A 14,736-nucleotide genomic window follows, 5' to 3' on the forward strand; every position below is an offset into this window, starting at 1 on the left:
TCAGAAATTATAAAGGAGAAATAACAATTGATCCCACAGAGATACAAGAGATCATCTCTGAATACTACCAGAAACTCTATGCCCAGACATTTGACAATGTGAAGAAAATGGATCAATATTTGGAATCACACCCTCTTCCTAGACTTAGCCAGGAAGGAATAGAGCTCCTGAACAGACCAATTTCAAGCACTGAGATCAAAGAAACAATAAAAAAATCTTCCAACCAAAAAATGCCCTGGTCCAGATGGCTTCACACCAGAATTCTATCAAACCTTTATGGAAGAGCTTATTCCTGTACTTCAGAAATTATTCCAAAAAATTGAGGAAGTAGGAATCTTCACCAACACATTTTATGAAGCAAACATCACCCTGATACCAAAACCAGGAAAAGACCCAAACGGAAAGGAGAATTTCAGACAAATCTCACTCATGAACATAGATGCAAAAATTCTCAACAAAATTCTAGCCAAAAGATTACACCTTATCATCAAAAAAGTCATTCATCATGATCAAGTAGGCTTCAACCCAGGGATGCAAGGCTGGTTTAACATACGCAAGCCCATAAACATTATCCACAATATTAAGAGAGGCAAACATAAAGATCATATGATCCTCTCGATAGATGCAGAAAAAGCATTTGATAAAATCCAGCATCCTTTTCTAATTAGAACACTGAAGAGTATAGGCATAGGTGGCACATTTCTAAAACTGATTGAAGCTATCTATGACAAACCCACAGCTAATATTTTACTGAATGGAGTAAAACTGAAAGCTTTTCCTCTTAAAATTGGAACCAGACAAGGTTGTCCTCTGTCACCTTTACTATTCAACGTAGTGCTGGAAGTTCTAGCCAATACAATTAGGCAAGACAAGGAAATAAAGGGAATTCAAATGGGAGCAGAGGAGGTCAAACTCTCCCTCTTTGCTGATGACATGATCTTAGAGAACCCCAAAGACTCAACCACAAGACTCCTAGAAGTCATCAAAAAATACAGTAATGTTTCAGGATATAAAATCAATGTCCACAAGTCAGTAGCCTTTGTGTACACCAATAACAGTCAAGATGAGAAGCTAATTAAGGACACAACTCCCTTCGCCATTGTCTCAAAGAAAATGAAATACCTAGGAATATACCTAACGAAGGAGGTGAAGGACCTCTATAAAGAAAATTATGAAATCCTCAGAAAGGAAATAGCAGAGGATATTAACAAATGGAAGAACATACCATGCTCATGGATGGGAAGAATCAACATTGTTAAAATGTCTATACTTCCCAAAGCAATCTACATATTCAATGCCATTCCTATCAAAATACCAACATCGTACTTTCAAGATTTGGAGAAAATGATTCTGCGTTTTGTATGGAACCGGAAAAAATCCGTATAGCTAAGGCACTTCTTAGTAATAAAAATAAAGCTGGGGGCATCAGCATACCAGATTTTAGTCTGTACTACAAAGCCATAGTGCTCAAGACAGCGTGGTACTGGCACAAAAACAGAGACATAGACACTTGGAATCGAATTGAAAACCAAGAAATGAAACTAACATCTTACAACGACCTAATCTTCGATAAACCAAACAAGAACATACCTTGGGGCAAAGGCTCCCTATTCAATAAATGGTGTTGGGAGAACTGGATATCTACATGTAAAAGACTGAAACTGGACCCACACCTTTCCCCACTCACAAAAATTGATTCAAGATGGATAAAGGACTTACATTTAAGGCATGAAACAATAAAAATCCTCCAAGAAAGCATAGGAAAAACACTGGAAGATATTGGCCTGGGGAAAGACTTCATGAAGAAGACTGCCATGACAATTGCAACAACAACAAAAATAAACAAATGGGACTTCATTAAACTGAAAAGCTTCTGTACAGCTAAGGACACAATAACCAAAGCAAAGAGACAACCTACACAATGGGAAAGGATATTTGCATATTTTCAATCAGACAAAAGCTTGATAACTAGGATCTATAGAGAACTCAAATTAATCCACATGAAAAAAAGCCAACAATCCCATATATCAATGGGCAAGAGACATGAATAGAACCTTCTCTAAAGATGACAGATGAATGGCTAACAAACACATGAAAAAATGTTCATCATCTCTATATATTAGAGAAACGCAAATCAAAACAACCCTGAGATACCATCTAACCCCAGTGAGAATGGCCCACATCACAAAATCTCAAAACTGCAGATGCTGGCGTGGATGTGGAGAGAAGGGAACACTTTTACACTGCTGGTGGGACTGCAAACTAGTACAACCTTTCTGGAAGGAAGTATGGAGAAACCTCAAAGCACTCAAGCTAGACCTCCCATTTGATCCTGCAGTCCGATTACTGGGCATCTACCCAGAAGGAAAAAAATCCTTTTATCATAAGGACACTTGTACTAGACTGTTTATTGCAGCTCAATTTACAATCGCCAAAATGTGGAAACAGCCTAAAAGCCCACCAATCCAGGAGTGGATTAACAAGCAGTGGTATATGTATACCATGGAATACTATTCAGCTATTAAAAAAAAATGGAGACTTTACATCCTTCGTATTAACCTGGATGGAAGTGGAAGACATTATTCTTAGTAAAGCATCACAAGAATGGAGAAGCATGAATCCTATGTACTCAATTTTGATATGAGGACAATTAATGACAATTAAGGTTATACGGGGAGGAAAAGTAGAAAGAGGGATGGAGGGAGGGGGCTGGGGCCTTGGTGTGTGTCACACTTTATGGGGGCAAGATGTGATTGCAAGAGGGACTTTACCTAACAATTGCAATCAGTGTAACCTGGCTTATTGTACCCTCAATGAATCCCCAACAATAAAAAAAAAAAAGGTGAAAAAGAAAGAAAAAGAAAAAAGAAAAACAATGGTTCTATGCTTATGTGCAATGTTAATTCTCTGTTGAATTATTCTCATTATTTTCATCTAAGGCAGTCCCATACTTGTGTAAGTTAGTTAGTGGAAGCAGAAAGGCCACTATTAAAAAATGGCCTGTCATTGACAGAGCCAAATGAAGAGCTGTACATTTCATGAGTTACTGTTATTACTGTGCTAGTCATGTAAAATGCTGCTACTTTGAAATCCCTCAAATACACCAGGTAAATTTAAACAGCTGCCTAGCTATCAACGTTTAAGTGGAAACACAGTATAACCCAAACTATGGTGTAAAAGGTATCATTTAGTAACACAGGTGTACCTGGGTTATTTTTAGCAGCCTATAAAAACCTAGGTAAATAGAAAAGAAGTTATGTGTAAAGCATCCCCCCCACACACACCATTGTTTAGGTGTATCTGCCAAGCTTTGCCTCAGGTTTAGCAATTTTTTTTCTAAAGTTATTTAAGAGCTCATGTTATCTTACAAATAACTTTAGAAATGCATCCTACAGTTGAGAGGTTTGTTGGATAGATGATTTGTGTTGGGCTGGGAAAGCAGAAAGCTAAAAGGCCTTAATTAGATAAAAGACTCTGCTACAAGAACTCAAATGCCAGAAAACACTAGGGCAATAATTGGAAAACACAGCAGAGAGACCCTGAACGGATCATGTTTTGTTAATTTCATACATACACCGAATACTGGCATCCTATGAAGCTCTGTAAAGCCTTTCTGATGACATAATGATGTATAAAACAATTCCATTTTCTGCCCCAGTGATTTCAACATTGTTAAAAAGAAAAAAAAAATAACTCTTATGGGTTACTCTTAATGGGTTTTCTCCACCATTAACACTAAGTTAAATTATGTTCTGCTGATTGTGGAATCCTTACACTGGCATTATAAGAAAACATTTTCAGAAACAACTTACACTTCCTTCTGGGATCTAAACAAGAAGAGCAAAGAGATTTAGTTACCAATGGTGTCTGCTAGATTATGGAATACTCTACTTTTTTGGTCACATCAAAAGCTTGAATTATTTTGCTTTAAAAGAAGGAGGGAAAAGGAAAGAGAGGGGAGGAGAGGAGGGAGGCTGGGAGGAGGGAGGGTATTTGAGGGATCCAACCTAATGTGCATGATGCAATGATACATTTCTAAACTACTAAGAATACAGCATGAGTGTTTTTACCACCACAAATAAGGAAGCAAGGGGATGGTTATGTTAATCAGTTAGATGTAAGCATTCCACATTGTGTATCAAATCAGCACATCGTACCCCATAAATGCATTAAAGTACGCAGTTATGAGTTAATAAAGAATTTTTTAAAAAGTAGCGAATTGGTTATTTATTCAGTCACTGAAACTTAGGTTGAATGCTTTTGTCAACTCCTACCTTAGTTGCACAGGAACAATTCAGAAAACACTTGAAGGATAAAAACCGGCCAATTTAAAAAGCTCCCGACACTTAGCCAATCTAATTTCTCATAGCTCACATTAAATGGCCTTGATATCTTCTCCACTCAGAACAGAGCAATGCTTTTTTACTTCCATGCATTTTATCTATTTTTTTTTTTTTGAGACAGAGTATTGTTCTGTCACCTGGGCTAGAGTGCTGTGGCATTAGCCTAGCTCACAGCAACCTCAGTACTAGGATTACAGGCCTTTTCAAATCTGTTCTGCTTCCCCAATCTGAAATTTTCTCTCCCCTCTCCTCAACACTTATTTAGACCCTGTTGAATTTCAAAAGCTCAGCAAAATCCCTGCCACCCCTGTGGAGACACTGCAGCAGCTGCCCTGGGGCTTCCCTCTCTCCCCTCTGTTGAATGTTATGCTTATAGGAAGTGGTGGTTAGTGCTACTGTTTTGTTCCAGTAGGTCCCCCCATTTCAGATTAGCCATTAGTAACCTTTCTTCATATCGGATTCATGAGAGCTGCTTAAAGAAATAGTCCTACTCACCCATCCCAAACTTTGCTATTTTTAAAAATCTTCCCAGATGATTTTCATGCGTAGCGGAAATTGGGAAACAAGTTAACTTAAGATAGGATTAACCTAAATCAGTTTGTTACCCATAAAGGATTATAATTTAAGACGTTTTATCCATCTTTCTGTTTATTTTAATTTTTTTTGTCATACATGTGACACAAAGTATGTGCAGCACTTTTTGGATTCACAAATTCCAAATGCAATGCTCCTTCAACCCCTGAATGGTGAATTGGTTTCATCTCACACACGGCTCTTATCAGTTGATAATTAACTTCCTACACATCATGTTGAGAAGAATTTTGAGGACCTTCTGGGGTCAGAAAGAAAAGATGTGACCATCTAAGCCTGTGGGTGATCTGAATGGATGAACAGGAGAGACTCAGCATGCAGGCTAAGTAATTTTTATTCCTGATCTAGAAGATATTCCTTATTAATGGATGCGTAAGCTGAGGTCCATGAGGTTTTGGAGTTCACATGCCCTGAATATAAACTGCTCTGGGCTCTAGCTGATCCATAGTTGCCTTGCTTTGGTGTTCCTCGTATCTCAACTCTCAGTTCTTTTGGTTTTCAAAATATGTGCCTCAAACACCTCTTGATTCTTCCACCTTGTTCACAGTGCATAGAATATACACCAACAAAACTTGGTGGACCTGATTTGTGAACAGTTTACATCTTCTTGTGTCTGTAGCTTTCAGGAATGCTACTGCTTTAGAAAAGGTCAAATTAAAACTAATAATAATTAAGATCCCACAATAAAACTAAGGCTGTAATTGAAATAACTTAAGCCCAGAAAGCTCCCCCATCATAAATTAGACTTCACACAGTTAGTTTGGAATTTTGGACGTAGAAAAGCTGCCAAATGTTCTACAAGAACATTGGCTCCACTGCTGTCTTACAAGCTCTCTCTTTCTCTGCCCCCATCCCCCTTCCATTCTCCTCTGGAATGCATCATATACAAGACCTGCAAACACAAACCACAACCCTTACAATTTCTACTTTGATTCTACAGAGGCACAGTAACAAAGAGAAGTAACAGTAACTCACTCTTTTAAAATCCAAAATATAATAGAAAATAAAAGGCCTATATGAACTACCCAATTTAAATGAATACAAAGATTACTTTTTATTAATGTCTGGATTAATATGGATTAAATTTAATTAGTGGGTGCCTTCCACCCCACCAACCTCCTGCATTTTAATTTTCTTTAATTTCAACTGTCTTTGATGATACTGAACGGAAACACCACCTTGCTGCTAGTGCTTGAGAGCTGTTATTAACAAGATTGCCAAAGAAAAACTTAATGTTCCTCAGCTTCTCTTCCTGAGAAATGCACTTTGGGGATGGTTAGATTTTCAACTTAGTTTTCAAGTTCTGTTGTCTTTAGAAAAGATTCAAATATTTCCCTGAAATAAATAAGCCAATTACCACTCTCATTTTCCTTACAACAGAAACACTCCATTGTAAATGAGCTATTTTATAAAGATAAGTCTGTCTTTTTAAAAATAAAATGACAAATTGAAAACTCAAAGAACATTTGTCCTGTTAGTTTCTGTTCTGTCAGAAACTTCTATATGACCTTGGAAGATAACAATATCCCCTACATGAAAACAACTCTCCTGTGAATTGTAAATGATGTCTAAGGATTCTTTTTTTTTTATTTTTTTATTTTTTGTAGAGACAGAGTTTCACCTGATTGCCCTCGGTAGAGTGCTGTGGCAGCACACAGCTCACAGCAGCCTCCAAATCCTTGGGCTTAGGCAATTCTCTTGACTCAGCCTCCCAAGTAGCTGGGACTACAGGCGCCAGCCACAATGCCCGGCTATTTTTTTGTTGCAGTTTGGCCGGGGCTGGGTTTGAACCCGCCACCCTCGGCATATGGGGCCGGCGCCCTACCCGCTGAGCCACAGGTGCCGCCCCTAAGGATTCTTTTAAAACACAAGTGTCTGGATTGATAATGTCTGGAATTTCTCCAACTTATAAATGTCTCTTCTAATGGTTTTTAGCTAGCCTACTTTAATAGCAAACATCTCATTTTTTTAAGGAAAGAAATTTTTAAAAATCTGTAATACTAAATAATGTTTGAATGAGTAAGAGTAAATCAAACTATGACAATTTTGCATGTTTGTTGGAGGGGGAATTTTCTGTCCCCACAACAAAAATCTCTCTAATTCCACTAGCCAATTATGGGGTGTGAAGTAGTTATGCTGTAAAGGGGAAATACCATTGCATTGACCTCAGACTGAGGGGGACTAGGGAATGGGTTGGATAAACAGCAGAAAATAATGAGCATGCACAGTAAGGTCAGGTGAAATGGAAACAGAATGTAATCATAACAACTTGCTCCTCAGGCTTTGAATTTACTGAACTGTTTTCCCCTGTGGCTGTCGGTATGCAGAGAATGGCTTCAACTTCCCACCACTCAAATAAGTGCTGCTTTCATCAAGCAGGCTTTGCAAAGCTCTGACCTGTTTCACAAAATTCAGAAAAGTTTTCAAGTGGATTTCTTCCATACCAACCAATCAATTTAAGAATACACACATATGCACACACATATGCATTTAATTAAAAGTTTCAAAAACGCAAGCAATTTCTATTTATAAAGAATATAAAGCACATTGTATTTAAAGGCAGTAATACCAATCTCGATTCTTTGTATTCACAATTTCACTATTTAGAGTATATGCAGGTTTTTGTCTTGTCTTCCTTGGTCTATACTGAGTATACACTTTCTAAAACTCCTGTGGCATTTATGTCTGCACTAGAAACTTACCAGTCATTAATCATGTTTTATACACATATATTTGTGTGTCTGTAAATGTATTTGTGTGTATACAGGGATACAGGATGTTAATTAATGAATTAGTTAATTAATAGTTTTAATCAACTAAATGCTTCTCTTCCTAAGGGCAGAGGTGAAGTTCACTCATGTTGGTATTCTCCTTAGGAGAATCACCATGACAATCATCATGACAAGAGTACATAGACTGGCTCAGATTTTCTCTGCAACTTACTAACTACATATCTTAACATCCCTGAGCTTGTCCTTTCCACGCCCTCCAATCAGCCTCTTTTGATTGGTGATCTTCATATTAATTGCTGATGCTTACTTCTTCTCATCTCTCAGGCCAGAAACACATTTAGTTTTTTCTTTGCTCAATGTGTAATGAATAACCTTGATTCCTTGACTATGATTTTACTTGCAATGTTCAGTCCCCACCCTTCATCAGACCTTGCTATCTCTAGAAACGGTACCATTTCTGAAACTGCAGCAGCTGACATTCCATTCTCTGAACACAACCTCCTGTGCCTCCAGCTCCCTCGCTCACGCTGGCGTGGCTTACTGAGCACATGGCTACTTCCCTAGTTAACAAATTCACGTTATCAGCCCTGTCCTCTAAAGATAGACAGATGATCAATGAGTAGAGATACATAAATCAACTTTAAAGTGAGCAAAAATAAGTCTTTCTCCTAAAAATGTCAGAAAAAATATAAATGAGTGAAGATCTATGAAGGCGAATAATGATTCCTTTGAGTCATCTCATGGAGTTCTTCTAGAATTTCCATCAGTTTCTGTTATGCATTTTTCAGAGCTTAGTTATTGTTTTTCTGCTAATATTTAATGGATATGGTTTGGTTTCTTGGCTTACAACAAATAAACAACCTAATTGGTTCACACTAGTGCTATAATTCTTATTCCGTAAATTTCCAATTTCAAATCTGTTGGCTCTGTAATTTTCCTCTCAGCCATAAACCTCTCCTCTCTTACCATCTCTTCTTTTGCAGCACTCATTTTATAATCCGTTTTGTAATCATCTACAGGAAATAGCCTCATTCCTCTTGCAATCTCTTCAGGAAAATCCCTACCTTCTGCTTTCTTCTCTGGATTTTCATCCATGAAACTGGTTTGGTGGAGAAATTTTACATAACTGGTCAGATTCTGCATCCAGCATATGTCTCACATCTTGCCCAACGCTCTTAACTCCATTGTGAACTAAAACTAAACTGCATGTTTACCACTGGCCAACCCCAACCCCTCGTATTGTCTTGGCATGAACTCTGGACCCTTTATTCTTGATCTCTTCTAATTCACCCTCTGCAAACTAGCCAAAGAGAGTTTTGTAAAATAGTAAATGCATGATGCCAGTGACGTGCGGAAAGTTATTCAATGGCAATCTTTTGTTGTGTGTGTGGGGGGGAAACACTTCTGAATATTGTTGAAAGTTCTGGCTTGGGGCCAGTGCTAACATCATTCTCCCTCTTCCTTGTCACAATCTAGGTTCACTACCTTTCTTTCCTTCTTTCAATTCAGCAAAAGGCAGGTAATCCCACCTCAGGGCCTTTGCACATGCTGTCCTTTTCCCTAGAACACTCTTCTTCCTCATTGGTATCTGATCCCTTGTTTTTCTTAGATACTTGCTTAAATGTAAGGTCCTTCATCTGAAGTATCCCCTCTGCTTTCACTGCTTCCTCTTCCTTTATGATTACTTATTACTTTTTTTTTTTTTTTTTTTGCATTTTTTGGCTGGGGCTGGGTTTGAACCTACCACCTCCGGCATATGGGGCCGGCGCCCTACCCCTTTGAGCCACAGGTGCCGCCCCTACTTATTACTTTTATTACTTCTCATCCCTACTACCTTCTTTGTGAGCTCAGGACAGAGTTTGTTCTGTTTGTCTTTGCACCCTCAGGATGTAGCATGGGACTTGACACATAGTAGGCAACCAATGAATAGTAAATGAGAGAATGAAGCCTTACACGTGACATAGTGAGCAGGAGGGGACATGTACCTTTTGATCTTGGCAGTTATGGGCTGTATCATTAATTTAGGCATATTAATTTAGTGATATCAAAAATGAAAGGTGAGAAAAGCAAAATTTTTTTTTATTTAGATTAATCTCAAGACTTTCAAAGTTACATCTATACAGAGTTCAAGTGATCTGAACCTTTACTCTCTTCAATTGCATTTTTTCCCCTAAGTTTCTTCTTTTGATTATTTCTCTCATACCTTGCTTATACCTAGAGATAGTGATGCCTTTACATGTTCTGATCTGAGTAGATATAACTCAGCTTTCTAAAGCACAGATAAGATGGGCTGAAAAAAAAATTAAAAAACATGTCACTTAATAATAAGGAGAACAAATATCTAATGACAAAAACCAAAGACTACAATACAAGAAATCCAACTTCTGAGATATAGAAGAAGTTCCCACTCCCTCTAGGGTCCTGCTGAGTGCACAAGCTCTGGGTCACCCTATCTCCTACCCAGAGCTGCTAGAGCTTCAGAGGAGTGAATTCACCATTTCTTTGACAGTGACTCTCATTTCCTGTATCTCTATCTTCCCAGGTCATAGTGCCCCTGTTTTGGGCCTCCATACTTTAAAGGAACCTTCTCTGATCTTCTTCCAGTGTGCCCATTTTCATGGGGGTTAGGCAACTGTTGAATTAGGAAAACATGTTTTCTCAGAGGCTGTAACCTCCTGCCATTTCTCAGGGAACCAGGAACTGTAGCATAAGGGCCTTAAGCCCCTTCCAGAGTCTTTTCAGGCATCTTCCCTAGGTCCATGCTCCAAGGGAACCTCGCATGCCTACAGGGTATGCACCTGTAGGAGTCATGGGTACCTACAGGGCAAGTGTGCACAGGGGTGCAGAGAGAGCCTTGAACACGTAGGCTAGGTGTGTCCACATGTGTGTACATAAGGTATAGGACAGATGGTATAAAAAGAGAAGGTACGTAAATACTAAAAACGGTTGGATTATCTTTGTTGTCATCTGATATGAAACAAAAATAATTTAGATTAAAAGTAAACAGTCATTAAATGTCAGAAAATTATAGGCAAATAGGAGTTTAAAGTTAAATATATGAAATTTAGAAATGACCTTTTGTGTAGTATCCCCACACTGTCTAAATTAAATGAGGTTTTTCCACCTTGGAGTGTGTGTATACAGAGTTCAGATATGTAAGGAAGTGACCCACATTTTAGTTGGATAGTTAGTAGAAAAGAAATCAACAGACACATGTTTGGAAGTTTTCCAATAAAAACAAACCATTTTCTTTTCTTCTCAGTACTAAAGGAGGATGAGCAAAAATATTAAAAGATAAAGATAAGCAGGCCTTGCTAAAGCGTCCAAGACTGACTCTGTTTAGGTTATATGATATTTCAGTGTGGTTTTAATTATACTGTTTTCTACTGGGTGTTATGGGTGTGTTCAATGCCAGTTTCACTTATTTCATATAATCTTGCACTTGCCTGTACTACAATGAGCCACACTCTTCAGCATTAACTCAATCTCACTTAGCAGAACTCCACCTAATTTCAGTGGGGATATTTTATGAGGATAAATATTTGTTCTTAACATCTTAGAAGGCAACAATGACCTGTGGGTTAAAAGACAGCTTTTGTTTCATCAACAAAACAAAAAGAACTGAAAAAACTACTGGTAGTTAAATAGTATATAAGAATTTACCTATATAAATCATCGGAGGTGGGGGGTGTTTTCATTATTTCGAACAATTACAATAGCAATTAAAAATCACTGTCTAAAGTAAGCTCAGCATAAAATAAACACACAAACTAATGTAGTTGAGCCAAAAACATTTTAACTCTTCTGAAGCTTTGATGTCATGGTGTATTTTTAAGGGTATTTCTTTTGTGATAAGCATCATTAGGCCTTTTCGTGAAAGTGAATTTACAATGACTGCAGTAAGCTAGGGAAGAAAAGCTAGTTTTGGAAAATTTGCAGTTTATCTTGAGCCCTTAATATGAGCTAAACATTTTTAATTAAACCTATTTTAAAATATATTTCTTTCTAAATGATGATGTCTTGTGGATATATAATCAAGGTGCAGTGCTTTGGAGGGCTTTACAATCTCACAGTCCCGTCTATCTGAGTGGATGCATGCCTTGTCAAAGTCTGAGACAACAGGACAATGCTTCAAAGGCTCATCACAGCATCCCTCATCTATTTTCTGTAAATGAACATGTGTTTTAGGTATTTCGTGTCCTGTTAACATAAACAAATTCCAAAAGAGTATTTTAATCTGTCATAGTGATAAAACTAAAATCTCCAGAATTATATATTCTCATTTTCTTACAAGGTAAAAATGATTAAGTCTGAAAATTAAACAGGACATGTGTTCCACTATTACAAAACTCATTTAAATTACAGGGGAGTGTGCCTACATTTTTTCATTAGAAGAAAAAGCAACAAAGAACGTTCTTTGCCAAGTTAACGTTTTTAGTCTTTGTTCTCTACTACAAAACACTACGGAAAAGAAATTTAGATTTTTGGTGAAATTCAACACACATATCAAACCTCTAGTTCTGGTGCGCTATCACGTCGTTTTATGAAAACCCTGAGATTTAGGATGAAGGGAAGAAAGTGGGCCCTCATCAAAAATTTCAATGTATTGCTTTGGCTGAATACCTCATATTACTTATTTGTAGGGGAAGTTCTGAAAAATAGTGGTTGAATTCTCAACATTTGTCTGGTTTTTAAATAGTAGAACTGAATTAGTGGGAGTGATTTACAGATCTTGCATAAGCTCTTGTTTTATGAGATTAAATGGGTCCTGTTCCAGCTAACGTTGTAGAATTAAGAATTTTCAGAAATAAATATAATACTCTCTTAGAAACAAAAAAACAGCAAAATTTGCTATATCGGATAATATATTGAATCATTCAGTTATCATTCAGTTGTATGATTACAAAATATATATTTAGAATAATAATTTCACCATTAACCAAGAAAAAAATTAAAAAAGCCTGCCTGCCAGACTTGGCTCCCCCGCTCTCCCCTATTCTTTGCCCTCTCAGAACCTTGCTGTTGGCGCGCACGTTCAGACCTCGCTGCTCCAGCTTTTGGAGCACGTTCCATTCTTTCAGCCTGCGATCAGCAGAGAGAAAAAAAAATTTTGTCTGCCCCGTAAACATCTCGAGGAGAGCAAAAACAATAAATTTTTACCATGAGGGAAATCGTGCACATCCAGGCCGGTCAGTGTGGCAACCAAATCGGTACCAAGTTCTGGGAGGTGCTCAGCTGTGAACCCGGCATCGACCCTACTGGTACCTACCACCAGGACAGCGATCTGCAGCAGGACCGAATCTCTGTGTACTATAATGAAGCCACAGGTGGCAAATAACGTTTTTCTTGCTATCCTGGTGGATGGAGAACCTGGGACCATGCATGGACTCTGTTCGCTCAGGTCCTTTTGGTCAAGTCTTCAGACCAGACAACTTTGTTTTTGGTTAGTCTGGGGCAGGCAATGACTGGGCCAAGGCCCCTTTACAGAAGGGGCTGAGCTGGTTGATTCAGTCCTGGACTTGGTACGGAAGGAGGCGGAGAGCTGTGACTGCCTGCAGGGCTTCCAGCTGACCCACCCACTGGGTGGGAGCACAGGTTCTGGACGGGCACACTTCTTACCAGCAAGATCTGAGAAGAGCATCCTCCTTGCATCATGAATACCTTCAGTGTGGTGCTTTCACCCAAAGTGTCTGATACCATGGTGAGCCTATAACGCCATCCTCTCTGTCCATTAGTTGGTAGAGAACACTGATGAGACCTACTGCATTGACAAGAGGCCCTTTACGACATCTGCTTCCATACCATAAAGTGACCATGCCAACTTATGGGGACCTGAACCACCTCGTCTCAGCCTCCATCAGTGGTGTCACCACCTGCCTCCGTTTCCCTGGCCAGCTCAGCGCTGACCTCCGCAAGCTAGCAGTCAACATGGTGCCCTTCCCACGTCTCCACTTCTTCATGCCTGGCTTTTCCCCTCTCGCCAGCCGTGGAAGCCAGCAGTATCGGGCTCTCATTGTGCCAGAACTCACCCAGCAGGTCTTTGATGCCAAGAACATGATGGCTGCCAGACTTGGCCGAGGTGCTCGGCCAAGTTCTGGGAGGTGCTCAGCTGTGACCCCGCCATGGCCGATACGTGGCTGCTGTCTTCCGTGGCTGCTGTCTTCCGTGGAGGGATGTCCATGAAGGAGGTAGATGAGCAGATGCTCAATGTGCAAAACAAGAATAGCAGCTACTTTCCTTGAATGGATTCCCAACAATGTCAAGACAGCTGTCTGCGACATCCCGCCTGGTGGCCTCAAGATGGCAGTCACCTTCATTGGCAACAGCACAGCCATCCAGGAGCTCCTCAGGCGCATCTCAGGGCAGTTCACTGCCATGTTCTGCCAGAAGGCCTTCCTCCACCGGTATACAGATGAGGGCATGGACGAGATGGAAATCACGGAGGCTGAGAGCAACATGAACGACCTCGTCTCTGAGTATCAGCAGTACCAGGATGCCACCGCAGAAGAGGAGGAGGATTCCTGTGAAGTGGCTGAAGAGGAGGCCTAAGGCACAGCCCGTCACCTCAAGTTTCTCATTCCCTTGGCCTCCTTCCTCAGCTACCCCTTTCCTCTCCCTCAGAATTCCTGTTTGCTGCCTCTTATCTTTTTTTTTCTTTTAGGGGTGTCTAGAACAGTGCCTGACACATGGAGGCGCTCAATAAAACTTATTTGTTGAATGTCTTCCCACTCCTTCCACTTCTGGAAACCTAGATTTCTGCATTCTAGGTAACCCTGTATTTCCTTCTGGTGTCCATTCCTCCCATCTGTCCAGTTAATATTTCCTTTTGTTTGTAAAATAATTCCCTAAGAAGCCGGGTCTCATCCAAATGCCATTTATTTTAGAACCAACTGAATGGTGAAAATGCAGATGATGAGCATCCTCCTGTGCCCAGGGAGTTGGTGGGAGGAGTAATAGAAAGTAAGAGTACAAGTAACTCGAAGAAAGGGAGTGGGATTTTTCCATCCTAGAATAGTTTTGGAGAGGGAAATTCAGAATATTTATTGATAACTTCCAGGTATTTGCAGGTT

The 14,736-nt window shown here is 39.4% G+C and overlaps 1 pseudogene; it reads left to right on the top strand.

The window, feature by feature from the left end:
• Positions 1-12,827: 12,827 nt before the first annotated feature.
• LOC128586018 (tubulin beta chain-like) lies at positions 12,828-14,215 on the top strand (annotated as a pseudogene).
• The last annotated feature ends 521 nt before the right edge of the window (positions 14,216-14,736 follow it).

This window comes from Nycticebus coucang, chromosome 5 (assembly GCF_027406575.1).
Source record: "Nycticebus coucang isolate mNycCou1 chromosome 5, mNycCou1.pri, whole genome shotgun sequence".
NCBI lineage: Eukaryota > Metazoa > Chordata > Mammalia > Primates > Lorisidae > Nycticebus > Nycticebus coucang.